This window comes from Bos indicus, chromosome 4, assembly GCF_029378745.1.
Source record: "Bos indicus isolate NIAB-ARS_2022 breed Sahiwal x Tharparkar chromosome 4, NIAB-ARS_B.indTharparkar_mat_pri_1.0, whole genome shotgun sequence".
NCBI lineage: Eukaryota > Metazoa > Chordata > Mammalia > Artiodactyla > Bovidae > Bos > Bos indicus.
In genome coordinates this window covers 75,323,676-75,337,177 of record NC_091763.1, presented here as the reverse complement: position 1 = coordinate 75,337,177, position 13,502 = coordinate 75,323,676, and positions in this window count along the sequence as shown.

Below are 13,502 nucleotides of genomic sequence, written 5' to 3'. Positions count from 1 at the left end.
CACACACACACACACACACACACACACCAAAGAAAGAACAGAAAAGAAGGGGAACCTTCCCACTCTAGCACAACTACAGCTACCATTTTGTGTTTTTTTCCGAAGCTTTCTTCCACGGTGTTTGTGCTTCCACATCCGCCAGCGATGACAGGAAAGCCCACATAGCCAGCCAGCCCGCAGGTGTAGACGGTGGACAGCAGTTTGCCAACTCCCAGGAGCCTGCAAAGGTGCTGTGCACTTTCTCTAAATCAATGTTAGTATGTCTTCAACCCCCAGCCTCCTCCTGGCGGTTGTGAAGTGCAAGCTGTGTGAGCATTTCCTCACCCGCTGCCAGCAGCAGGGAATGTCCTGGGGTCCCAGGTGACCCTCCCAGCCTGGTCCCTGCTGACCGCTGAGGAGCAGGAGGCCCTGCAACTCTGTAGTCAGTGTTGCTCCTGGCCCACATTGGTCACTCACCTGTAGGTTTGAGGGTGATAAGGAAGACCTCAGATGCACAAGCACAAAGAACCACACACACAAGCAAACACGCACACATTCACAGCTGCTCTATAGAGCAGAACCCCTTCTCCAGAATCCTTGGACCCAGTGGTGGCCAGGGGAGAATGAGGGGCCAGGATGCAGCCCTCTGAGCTGGGGGCACGGTCCCCTCCAGGAGCAGAAGCTCCCACAAAGCCAGGAAGAGAAGGGTCTTCCCACAGCAGTGCTTGCAGCCTTGCCCAGCCTCACTTCTGGGAGCACAAAAGACCCTCCAAGTCACAGAGAGCTAAGATCAGCAATCGCCTTGACTTCCTTCCTCCTTCTCGCCCTAGTAAATTGTCTGTGCTTGTACAAAGTATATGCAGCCCTTGCCTGATACCCTGGCCTGGAGAGGTGCACCTCTGTGACCTCCCAGGTGAGGGGGCCCCATAAAGCTGGAGGGAGAGGAGGGAAGGGAGGGTGCAGACAGCAGCATGGGGAGCGCTGCTCAGGCTTAATCTCAATGGATGGTTTTGAGGCTTCTAGGAGTTAATGTCTGACATAGAGTAAATGCTAAATAAAGTTTAAAGACTAATATTTCTCAGATAATTCATGGACCTCTGTCCAGAAATGAGGCATTCCTTTCCACTGGGTAAACTCCTAAGAGCAGGTTTGGTGGGTTATACGGTAAGTGCATGTTTAACCTTGTAAGAAATGTTTCCTAAGTGTTCACACGCTTTTTGCATTCCTTCCAGCAATGGGTTGGAGTTCCTCTTGGGCATTTTAAAAAAAATTTAACCACCTAAGAGTGATGGAATGATATCTCATTGTAGTTTTAATTTGCATGTTTCTAGTGCCTAATGAGGGCTTCCCTGGTGGCTCAGTAGTAAAGAATCCACCTGCCAATGCAAAACACCCAGGTTTGATCCCTGGGTTGGGAAGATCCCCCGGAGAAGAAAATGGCAACCCACTCCAGTATTCTTGCCTGGGAAATCCCATGGACAGAGAAGCCTGGTGGGCTACAGTCCATGGGATCACAAAAGACTTGGACACAACTTAGCAACTAAGCAACAAACGCCTATTGATGTTGAGATGATTTTCATGTGCTGATTTGCCATTTGTATCTCCTTCTTGGTAAAGTTTCTATTCAAATCTTTTCCCCATTTTTTTTCCAACCTTCACTTTTTTTTTTTTTCCAACCTTCACTTTTACAGTATCTGTAACGATGTCCATTCCCACATATCTTTTCCTGCTTTCCTTTGGATAATTAGGTGGGTAATAGGCCAATCTAAGAGACTAAGCATATGGAAAATGCAAATACATGTTTGATTATATGCCAGGAGATCTAGTAATTCTGCTTCCTTGCCAGCAGAGCAAGCAGACACCCTGGAACTACACTCACACCGTGTGTCAGGACTCTTCAGATACTTCAGTTTGGTTCTCTTTGTCTTTCCATTCAACTGGGCCTAACACAGGAGGAAACAAAGTACTCCCAATCTGACCCCCACACTCCAACTCTTAGGAAGCAGGTTTGGGGGCTTGTCACACCTGACTCCTAGTAACAGGAAGTTCAGTTCAGTCGCTCAGTCGTGTCTGACTCTTTGCGACCCCATGAATCGCAGCACGCCAGGCCTCCCTGTCCATCACCAACTCCCGGAGTTCACTCAAACTCACGTCCATCAAGTTGGTGATGCCATCCAGCCATCTCATCTTCTGTAGTCCCCTTCTCCTCTTGCCCCCAATCTCTCCCAGCATCAGAGTCTTTTCCAATGAGTCAACTCTTCACATGAGGTGGCCAAAGTACTGGAGTTTCAGCTTTAGCATCATTCCTTCCAAAGAAATCCCAGGGCTGATCTCCTTCAGAATGGACTGGTTGGATCTCCTTGCAGTCCAAGGGACTCTCAAGAGTCTTCTCCAACACCACAGTTCAAAAGCATCAATTCTTCGGTGCTCAGCCTTCTTCACAGTCCAACTCTCACATCCATACATGACCACAGGAAAAACCATAGCCTTGACTAGATGGACCTTTGTTGGCAAAGTAATGTCTCTGCTTTTGAATATGCTCTGTAGGTTGGTCATAACTTTTCTTCTAAGGAGTAAGCGTCTTTTAATTTCATGGCTGCAGTCACCATCTGCAGTGATTTTGGAGCCCAGAAAAATAAAGTCTGACACTGTTTCCACTGTTTCCCCATCTATTTCCCATGAAGTGATGGGACCGGATGCCATGATCTTCGTTTTCTGAATGTTGAGCTTTAAGCCAACTTTTTCACTCTCCACTTTCACTTTCATCAAGAGGCTTCTGAGTTTCTCTTCACTTTCTGCCATAAGGGTGGTGTCATCTGCATATCTGAGGTTATTGATATTTCTCCCGACAATCTTGATTCCAGCTTGTGCTTCTTCCAGCCCAGCGTTTCTCATGATGTACTCTGCACATAAGTTACATAAGCAGGGTGACAATATACAGCCTTGATGTACTCCTTTTCCTATTTGGAACCAGTCTGTTGTTCCATGTCCAGTTCTAACTGTTGCTTCCTGACTTGCATATAAGTTTCTCAAGAGGCAGGTCAGGTGATCTGGTTTTCCCATCTCTTTCAGAATTTTCCAGTTTATTGTGATCCACACAGTCAAAGGCTTTGGCATAGTCAATAAAACAGAAATAGATGTTTTTCTGGAACTCTCTTGCTTTTTCCATGAGCCAGCGGATGTTGGCAATTTGATCTCTGGTTCCTCTGCCTTTTCTAAAACCAGCTTGAACATCAGGAAGTTCATGGTTCACATATTGCTGAAGCCTGGCTTGGAGAATTTTGAGCATTACTTTACTAGCGTGTGAAATGAGTGCAATTGTGCGGTAGTTTGAGCATTCTTTGGCACTGCCTTTCTTTGGGATTGGAATGAAAACTGACCTTTTCCAGTCCTGTGGCCACTGCTGAGTTTTCCACATGTGCTGGCATATTGAGTGCAGCACTTTCACAGCATCAACTTTCAGGATTTGAAATAGCTCAACTGGAATTCCATCACCTCCACTAGCTTTGTTCATAGTGATGCTTCCTAAGGCCCACTTGACTTCACATTCCAGGATGTCTGGCTCTAGGTGAGTGATCACACCATCATGATTATCTTGGTCTTGAAGATCTTTTTTGTACAGTTCTTCTGTGTATTCCTGCCACCTCTTCTTAATATCTTCTGCTTCTGTTAGGTAACAGGAAAGATGACAACAATAACACTGATGTTGATGGTGATGATGGTGAAGACACTGGTGGTGGTGGTAACGGTGATGATGGGGATGATCACCATGTTCCAAGCTTTGCACTGGTTCTTCTTATACGGAACCTCATTTCATCTTCACTGCAACCTTTTGAAGACATGGAGTCTGACGCCCACGATCACAGAATGAGGACTCATCAGCCCAAACCCACCCATGTGCAGAGCACTGGAAAAGGGGGAGACTCATCAGTGCACGCCTCCAAAGTATGTGTCCATGCTCTACCAAGCACAGTCACCTTTCTTTTTAAACTTGTGTTAAAATACTTTCATTGGTATCTCCTTGGCTTGTTTTCTCTCTGTTCTTAAATGCAATGTGATCAGCAGCTGTGTCTCCACAGCTGTTGTTTGGTTGGCTCCACCATCCAGAGAGGTAACTTTCTTGGTATTTTCATCTTACAGATGAGGAAAGTCTTCCCCTCCGAAACCCTTCTCCTCAGCCTCTGGCAGGTCCCGAGCTGTGTGTACAGCACACCTGCTGGGATAGACACATATTCCTGCCTGTCACCTGCCCACCAAGGTAAAACAGAAGTGGAGAAGGCAGGACTCACAGAGTCATGGCACAAGTGGCCTCGCTTTTGTCTTTCTTTTTCCTTCGTGTCCGCTCAGGGGGAACAGGTGCTAGTTGACATCTCAAGCAGGCCCAGTAACTACTCTGCTCGTGTTTATATATAAAATGCCACTGTTGCTTATGGAAAAAGCCAAATGGTGTTGAAGACATGCAGGGCCTCCTGAGAATTCACTTTTCCAAGCTAACTCAGAGTTGTTCACCTCCCCTCAGGATTTGTTGCTGGAGCCTCAGGCGGGGTCTTGGGAGAGAAGAGCGAGGAGAGCAGAAAGGTGCTCATAGCTGGACTCTGAGCTCCCCGTGTCCTTCTGCAGGGTCTTCACAGCCTGGGTGACCCCACCGCCCTGCACTTCCCCGGACCTGGGCAAAAGTTCTCCCTTTTGGAAATCACTTCCTCCCTCCTCGGCCCCAATAAATCCTGACCACCCACCACTTCTCCTGGCTCAGACCCGTCCACCCTGCTGGGTGGTTCCTGAGGTAGGTGCGAGGTTGAAGGTTCTCTCCCGGCTACGGGTCTCCCCCTGCAGCAGAGCCTGCAGCCCAGGCCTGAGCCCCACCCATCATCTGGTCAAGCCTGAGCCTCTGCCAAATTTTCCCAGTCTCCTCTTCATTGTACTCGAGCTCTCCCACCCCTAGTTTTCCAAGGACAGAAGGGTGGCTGAAAACACACCAAGTTTCTCCTTGCCTGACTTGAGGCAGTAAAGTGCATGCGTGCTCACTCGTGTCCAATCCCTTGGACTCTTGGCAATCCGGTGGACCATAGTCCACCAAGCTCCTCTGTCCATGGCATTCTCCAGACAAGAATACTGGAGGGATGTTGCTATTTCCTACTCCAGGGGATCTTCCCAATCCAGGGATCAAACCCACATCTCTTGAGTCTCCTGCATTGGCAGATGGATTCTTTTTTTTTTTTTACCACTGAGCCACCTAGCAAGCCCCATTTGAAGCAGTAGTGCCCACCTATGTGCCCCTGGGAAGTTCCACCTGCTGGTGTTGAGTTTTTTAATCAAAGGTGAAGTTTGAAAACTCAACCCAGGTCTTTTGGAGAACTGGTCACCCCACTGAGAGGCCCCCCCACACTACACTGTGGGAGGCCTGCCTTTCTCCAGATTCCCTTCCTGTCTCAGCTTCCCTTTCCCCACCCCAGGGGTTCCCCAGTTCACTTCCCTGCACAGGCCACCCCGGGGCTCCCACATCACAGAGGAGGCCACCATGGTGGTTATAGGTTCATCCTCTGCAGGCATTCTGTATTTCCCAGTTGGAGCATGTTTGTAAGAGGAAGCACAATTCTGCTTGGTTAGCAAGCCTGGAAGGCAGCTGCTTTGGGTGGTGTGGCAGTGCCACAGAGGTTCCCATGCTGTCAGGCCGATTTCCCTTGCTCTCTCCACGCAGAGATGTTGGGTTGCTGTCCATACCACTCAGGACTTACGTTTGTCTTTAGTCTTCTAAATTCTTTCCACTTTTACCTCTGTAAACAGCTCTATGGAAATACAATGCACACATTACACCCTTCACCCATTCAAAGTGTAAATGGTTTTCCTATCTTCCCTACCATTCACTGACAACACAATCAGTTTTAGAACATTTTCAATACCTCAAAATGAGGTTTCTTTTGTTTTCACTCCTGGTATCTCTTTATATCTGTTATCAGATAACAAGGATGACTGGGACATGGAGGCGGGATGTGGGGGGAAGCAGAAAGGTTGGCTGGTGGGGCAAGGAGGTATAGGAGGGAAGGGAGTGAGGTATGCCCTCTCCTTCCTGTGGAAGCTTTGCTGGGCCGGCTCCTATTCAGGCTAAGACAGGGAGACCACCAGACCACCGCCTTAGCCACTCAGGGATGCAAACCTTCTCAACCCCAGCAGTTTGAGGCCAATCCTGACCATCTCACTTTAAGCCAGTGCAGTACCTTTATTTGGAAGTTTCCCCACTCTTATTCTAGGGAGTCACTGCTATGAAGGATGAAAGTGAAAGTGTTAGTTGCTCAGTTGTGTCTGACTCTATGCAACCCCACAGTCTAGAGCCCGCCAGGCTCCTCTGTCCATGGGATCCTCCAGGCAAGAACGCTGGAGTGGATTGCCATGCCCTCTCCAGGGGATCTTCCCCACCTAGGGATCAAACCCAGATCTCCTACATTGTAGGCAGATTCTTTACCCTCTGAGCTACCAGGGAAACTCCTCACTTTTTGTACAGTGGGTCTCAACTTTAACCTGCAAATACCATCGATTGGTCTATCAAGGATTAAAGACTGTAATAATATTTTTTAAAGATAATTATAGGTATGATTATATGCCAATTCCCTACAGGTGCTGTTCTAACCCATTCACTCATTTAATTCTCAGGACATCAGTATCACATAAGCATTACTACTGTTTCCTTCTGACAAAGGAGAAAAGTTGGTCTGGTCAAGTAGCCTGTCAAAGTCACAGAGTGAATAAGCAGGAGAGCCAAAATTTGAAGCCAGACAACTAGGCTTCAGCATCCAAACTCCTCATATTAAGACAACTCAATCTATTTTTCATTTCACATGCTCTCCATCTGTAGGTTAACAGCTAACAGACACTGCACTGGTCTTTGCAGTTGTGCCTGCTGTAGTATATGGAGAAGGAAATGGTAACCCACTCCAGTACTCTTGCCTGGAAAATCCCATGGACGGAGGAGCCTGGCAGGCTATATACAGTCCATGGGGTTGCAAAGAGTTGATATGACTGACTTCACACTCACACACTGCTGTAGTAAGCGATGCTGCCACTAGGGGGCGATGGTGTCCACTATGCTCTCAGCCACCGCCAGATTCAGCACATAGTTCAAATGGAAGGCAAAGTGCAGAAGGAGGGAACCAGTTCACAGGAGATTGCTCACTGGGGAGAGTGTGCAGGGATGTCTTTTCTAGGCCACAGGGAGGACACAGGCTCTGGAATCGCTGACTGGGTTCTTGCAGCCTCCCATGCTGCCTGGCTGGGGCTTTGACACAGAAAGAAATTAGAGTTAAAAAAAAAAAGACAACCAGGTCTGTGTCCAGACTGTGGTCAAGTCAATGCATTTTTCTGACCCTGAGCTTCATACTCAGTAAACGGGCCCAGACCCCTGCTGGCAGCTGTCTGCAGCTGTTCATTTGCAGCAGCTAAGATCACCTGACACGTCTGTGCCCCATTTGGGAGCTGTTGTGTAACCATAAGCCAGTTTCAGGGGCTCCTGGCCGAGGTTGTTGGCAGACTCAACCTGTGACACTGGGGGGATCTGTGTGGGGCCCACATCCAGGCCCGGATGGCAGGAAGCACGCTCCCACCAAGGCCACTCGGGTTTGTGCTGTGTGGATTCCTTGACTTTTCCACAGCGGGGGGCTTGAACCCATAAACCAAGCCAACTGGCAAGGGTTTGCACTGCACCTAGCAAACAGTAGGTGCTTAACCAATGTCTGTTTTATTGTCCTAACCAACTCTCCAGGATCTAGGCACTTGAGATGGTCTTAGAAACCCTAAGGGCCCAGAGAATACCTACACCATTTCCCAGGATTCCCTCTGCTTTTAGTTCAGTTCAGTCACTCAGTCGTGTCCGACTCTTTGCGACCCCATGGACGGCAGGACGCCAGGCTTCCCTGTCCGTCACCAACTCCCAGAGCTTACTCAAACTCATGTCCATTGAGTCGGTGATGCCATCCAACCATCTCATCCTCTGTCGTCCCCTTCTCCTCTGCTTTAAGGCTCAATTTATGGTCTATTTGGTGAAAGGTCCACAGGTGCTCAAAAATGTGTATATTGCTGCTGAGTGGGGTTCAGGATTGTCAGTTAGATCCTGTGGCTGCTTACGTTGTGCAGGCTTTCCATATCCTTCTTGATTTTCTTTCCATACTATTCTATCATATAATGAATAGTTCTAGTATAATAGTTCTATCAGATGCTGAGAAGAGCAGGTTGAGTTCCCACCTATACTGTGGGTTTGTCTGTTTCCTTTCAGCTCAGCCAGCTTTGGACTCGTGTATGGAGCTTCTGATGAGTGTGCATTTAGAAGCCTCATGTCTTTCTGGTGGACTGGTCCTTTTATAATTGTATAATGTCCATCCTTGTCTCTAGTAATATTCTTTATCCTAAAGTATACTTTCTCATCACTACAAACAAAGCTAGTAGAGGTGATAGAATTCCAGTTGAGCTATTCCAAATCCTGAAAGACGATGCTGTGAAAGTGCTGCACTCAATATGCCAGCACATGTGGAAAACTCAGCAGTGGCCACAGGACTGGAAAAGGTCAGTTTTCATTCCAATCCCAAAGAAAGGCAATGCCAAAGAATGCTCAAACTACCGCACAATTGCACTCATCTCTCACGCTAGTAAAGTAATGCTCAAAATTCTCCAAGCCAGGCTTCAGCAATATGTGAACCATGAACTTCCTGATGTTCAAGCTGGTTTTAGAAAAGGCAGAGGAACCAGAGATCAAATTGCCAACATCCGCTGGATCACGGAAAAAGCAAGAGAGTTCCAGAAAAACATCTATTTATGCTTCATTGACTATGCCAAAGCCTTTGACTGTGTGGATCACAATAAACTGTGGAAAATTCTGAGAGAGATGGGAATACCAGACCACCTGATCTGCCTCTTGAGAAATTTGTATGCAGGTCAGGAAGCAACAGTTAGAACTGGACATGGAACAACAGACTGGTTCCAAATAGGAAAAGGAGTTCATCAAGGCTGTATATTGTCACCCTGTTTATCTAACTTCTATGCAGAGTACATCATGAGAAACGCTGGACTGGAAGAAACACAAGTTGGAATCAAGATTGCCAGGAGAAATATCAATAACCTCAGATATGCAGATGACACCACCCTTATGGCAGAAAGTGAAGAGGAACTCAAAAGCCTCTTGATGAAAGTGAAAGTGGAGAGTGAAAAAGTTGGCTTAAAGCTCAACATTCAGAAAACGAAGATCATGGCATCCGGTCCCATCACTTCATGGGAAATAGATGGGGAAACAGTGGAAACAGTGTCAGACTTTATTTTTTTGGGCTCCAAAATCACTGCAGATGGTGACTGCAGCCATGAAATTAAAAGATGCTTACTCCTTGGAAGGAAAGTTATGACCAACCTAGATAGCATATTCAAAAGCAGAGATATTACTTTGCCAACAAAGGTCTGTCTAGTCAAGGCTATGGTTTTTCCTGTGATCATGTATGGATGTGAGAGTTGGACTGTGAAGAAGGCTGAGCACCGAAGAATTGATGCTTTTGAACTGTGGTGTTGGAGAAGACTCTTGAGAGTCCCTTGGACTGCAAGGAGATCCAACCAGTCCATTCTGAAGGAGATCAGCTCTGGGATTTCTTTGGAAGGAATGATGCTAAAGCTGAAACTCCAGTACTTTGGCCACCTCATGGGAAGAGTTGACTCATTGGAAAAGACTCTGATGCTGGGAGGGATTGGGGGCAAGAGGAGAAGGGGACTACAGAGGATGAGATGCCTGGATGGCATCACCAACTCAATGGACGTGAGTCTGAGTGAACTCCGGGAGTTGGTGATGGACAGGGAGGCCTGGTGTGCTGTGATTCATGAGGTCGCAAAGAGTCGGACATGACGGAGCGAGTGATCTCATCTGATACTTTCTCAGGTATTAGTACAGTGGTTCCTATATTTTTTAAATTAATGTTGGTATGGTATATATTTTTACATCTTTGTAATTTCAACTTACCTCTGTCACTGAATTTGAACTGTCTTGTAAATGGCATTTTCATTCTGCAATCTGTTTTTCTTCAGACATTTACATCAAAGGTAATTACTGATAAGCTAGGACTAGATTCTGATATACGATTGTTTTTGTTTCCTTGTTTCTGTTTTCTTGCCTTCCTATTAGTTTTCATTTAAGAGTTTACTTTGATGTATTTAGTGTTATGAAGTATATCTTTTTGCATAATTTCTATGTTGCTTGTTAAATTACTAATTTAATTACTAATTTAATGTAATCTGTTACTGCCTATGTGTGTGTGTGATTTGTCATTATCTGCTGGTATCAGCATTTCACCACTTGGTCTGACGTGTGGAAATGGCACCTCCATTGAGGTCCCTTTATCTTCCTCACTTTGAAATATCACTGTCTTGAGTATTGGATGGTTGGAATAATTTTTGTTTCAATCATCAATCATTTTTTATTTATAATATTTGTGAGGAAAAGCAGGGTCTGTCATTCTTTCCATTGTTCTCTTTCCTGATGCTCCAAGTTCATCATTTGTACTTCTGTTCAAAGAACTTCCTCTAGCCAAATTGTTAAGAAGAGCCCTACTAAATAACTAATTCTTTTAGTTCCTTCACCTGAGAAAGTCTGTTTTCCCTTTATTCCTGAAGGTAGTTTCACTGAACATAGAATTCACAGCTGGTGTTTCTTTCCTTTCAGCCTTGAAAAATGTGTCACTTCCTTCTGGCCTCTGTGGTTTAAAATGAGAAATCCACCATTGTCATTCAGTATACATAATCTGACATCACTTCTGTCTGGCTGCTTTCAAGATTTTTTCTTTGTCTTTAGTTGTCATAAAGCTCATGATGAAAAGTCTTGCATGGAGTCTTGTTGTTGTTTTGGACTCCTGTTTGGGGTTCATGCAGCTTCTTGAATCTACACGTTCGTGTCTTTTGCTGGATTGGGAGAGTTTGGCTCATTGCTTCAAATTCTCCTTAGCCTCATTCTCCTTCCCCTCACCATCTAAGACTCAGCAATAATAAACAGTTGTCCCTTAGGTCCCCTCATGTATTCAAGTCTCTGCCAATCAGATTGAACTCATCATTGCTCAATCAGGTTCCCAAATTCACTCTTCCATCATCTCCACTCTGCTTCTGAGCTTCCAGTGGATTTTTAATTTGCTTTATACATTTTTGTAATGTAATGTTTGTCTTTTTTCATGACTTCTAGTTCTTTGCTATGGCTCTGTTTCTGTTTCTCCATTTGTTTGAATAGAATTTTGACTTGCTTGTTGAAGCATTGTTGCAGCGGTTGCTTTAAATCCTGGCCAGATACTGTAATCCCAAAACCTGATTCATCTGGATGCTGGCCTCAGTCAATTGTGTTTTCTCATTCAGGCTGTAAATTTCTTGGTTCCGGGTACAAAAGGTAATTTTCTATTTAGCCTGGATATTTTGGCTGTTATGTTAGGAGACCCTGGATCTGGATTAAGTCTCATGTGTCAGCAGGGGTGGACCTGTGCGGGGGCAGCATCAGTCGACTTTCAGGCTTTTGGTGAATAGCGCCCTGAGGCTCTCACTGGCCCCCGTAGGGTTGCCTGACGGGCGGAGGGGGTCTCAGTAAGGGAGAAGGTGGCAGGCCCAAGGCTCAGAGAGCCTTCCCTGGCCTGGCATTTACTGTGGGGGATCACTTGCCTGTGGGAGACACAGAGTGCTTCCAGGAGGGGGCAGGACGCCTACCTGTGCCCCCACCACCCCAGCGTCTCTGGGATGGGGAAGGAAGTCTCAGATCCCCAGGGACAAAAGGCTTTGGGAACCAGGTCAGTTGTGGCAGAATCCCTTTTGCTGGGACCCTCACAGGTGACAGGATTTTGAGGAGCCCACCACACCCCTACTGTTGCCCCAGCCCAGGTTTGGGCTGTAACTGGGCTGTGGTCTGATTCCTCAAGAACTTTAATGTCGTTTGTTCTTAGACCATTTTTCTTGTTACAAATTCAACAATGCTGCAGCTCAAATGTGTCCAGACAGAGCCCATTCCCAGGTTGTGCAATGTCCCTTCGCTGTACCCCAGGTCCACCTGGAAACTAATTCAGTCTTGAGCTGGGCTCCAGTGCTCCTGCTTTGTGAAACGTGACCTCTGGGCCATGGTGGGGGGCAGTTCATTCCACCACCTTGGAGACCACACACAAACCTCTAGGAGACAAAAAAGCCAGGACCATGAAGGGTCAGAACTGATGGCCCCCAAAAGATTGGTGAGGGGCCATAACTAAAGGATCCAGGATATGAATGGGCAGGGCGAGATGGGGACAGTCACTGATAGGTCCAGGACCCAAGTGGGCGGGGCAAGGAGGGTCTGTCACTGATAGGTCCAGGACCCAAGTGGGCGGGGCAAGGAGGGTCTGTCACTGATAGGTCCAGGTCCCAAGTGGGTGGGGCAAAGGGGCAGTCACTGATAGGTGGCCGAGTGATGAACAGGGAGTGGTGAAGCTCCCCATAAGGCAAAGGCTGTCCAGAGAGGCTTGGGGGCATTGGGTCTCTGACAGTTCTCTCTGTAGGCTAGGGCCGTGGTGACAAATCCAGACTGTGTCCTTGAAAGCACACCCATAAGATGGGTAGAACCGCTTTTTCTCCCTGCTGTGACACTGGTCAAGGGTCCAGGGCCTAGTGAGAACCTTCTGTTGGATAAGATTCAACCCATCCCGACCTGCTCTCCCTTCCACTCTCAGCACCAACCACTGGGCCACTACAGGTCCTCCTTCACAGCACAGCCCCCTGGGGATGTCAGCAGAGCAGAAAGCAGAAGACTGCACAGGTATACCCACCTGTGAGGAAACTTTGAGGTTTGGGGAGGGGGCAGCTCCTTATCAGTCCATAATCAAAATGGGCCCAGGTTCTGTTTCTTTTCTGACCTGGAGCAGAGGCAGCCCTGGGGGTTTAGCCACATGGATGGTCGCCTTAGTCCTGAGCCTGGTCATGCCTTGGCCCCAGTGTGCATCACAGCCAGGACCCAAATCTCACACGCACTGGTCATACCCAGCCTCATCTTCCTTTCTCATTGCAGGCTCTGGCATAGCCAGTGGAACTGAGGCCACCATCCAAGTGGCTTAATCCCCATGGCTTCTTCCACTCCAGCTGAGGAAAGAAACCAACCCTAGAGGGCAGAAAGCCAGCACAGTGGGGCTCCACCTAGCTGGGGGATGAGCCCCACAAGCCCATGAGAACCTGCAGAGCTGTGCTGGGACTTTCACCAGCATCTATTGAAAAAAAATAAGTGAACCCACCGGAATTTTGGGGCTTCTCTGGTGGGTCATATAGTAAAGAATCCTCCTGCAACGTGGGAAACCTGAGTTTGATCCCAGGGTTGGGAAGATCTGTTGGAGAAGTGAACAGCTACCCACTCCAGTATTCTGGCCTGGAGAATTCCATGGACAGAGGAGCCTGGCAGGCTACAGTCAATGGAGTCACAAAGAGTCAGACACGACTGGACTTTTTATATTCAGGTTCCGCACCCACTCTGATTAAACACCTGGGAAGTCCCATTAGAGGCTGACCTACACTAGGAG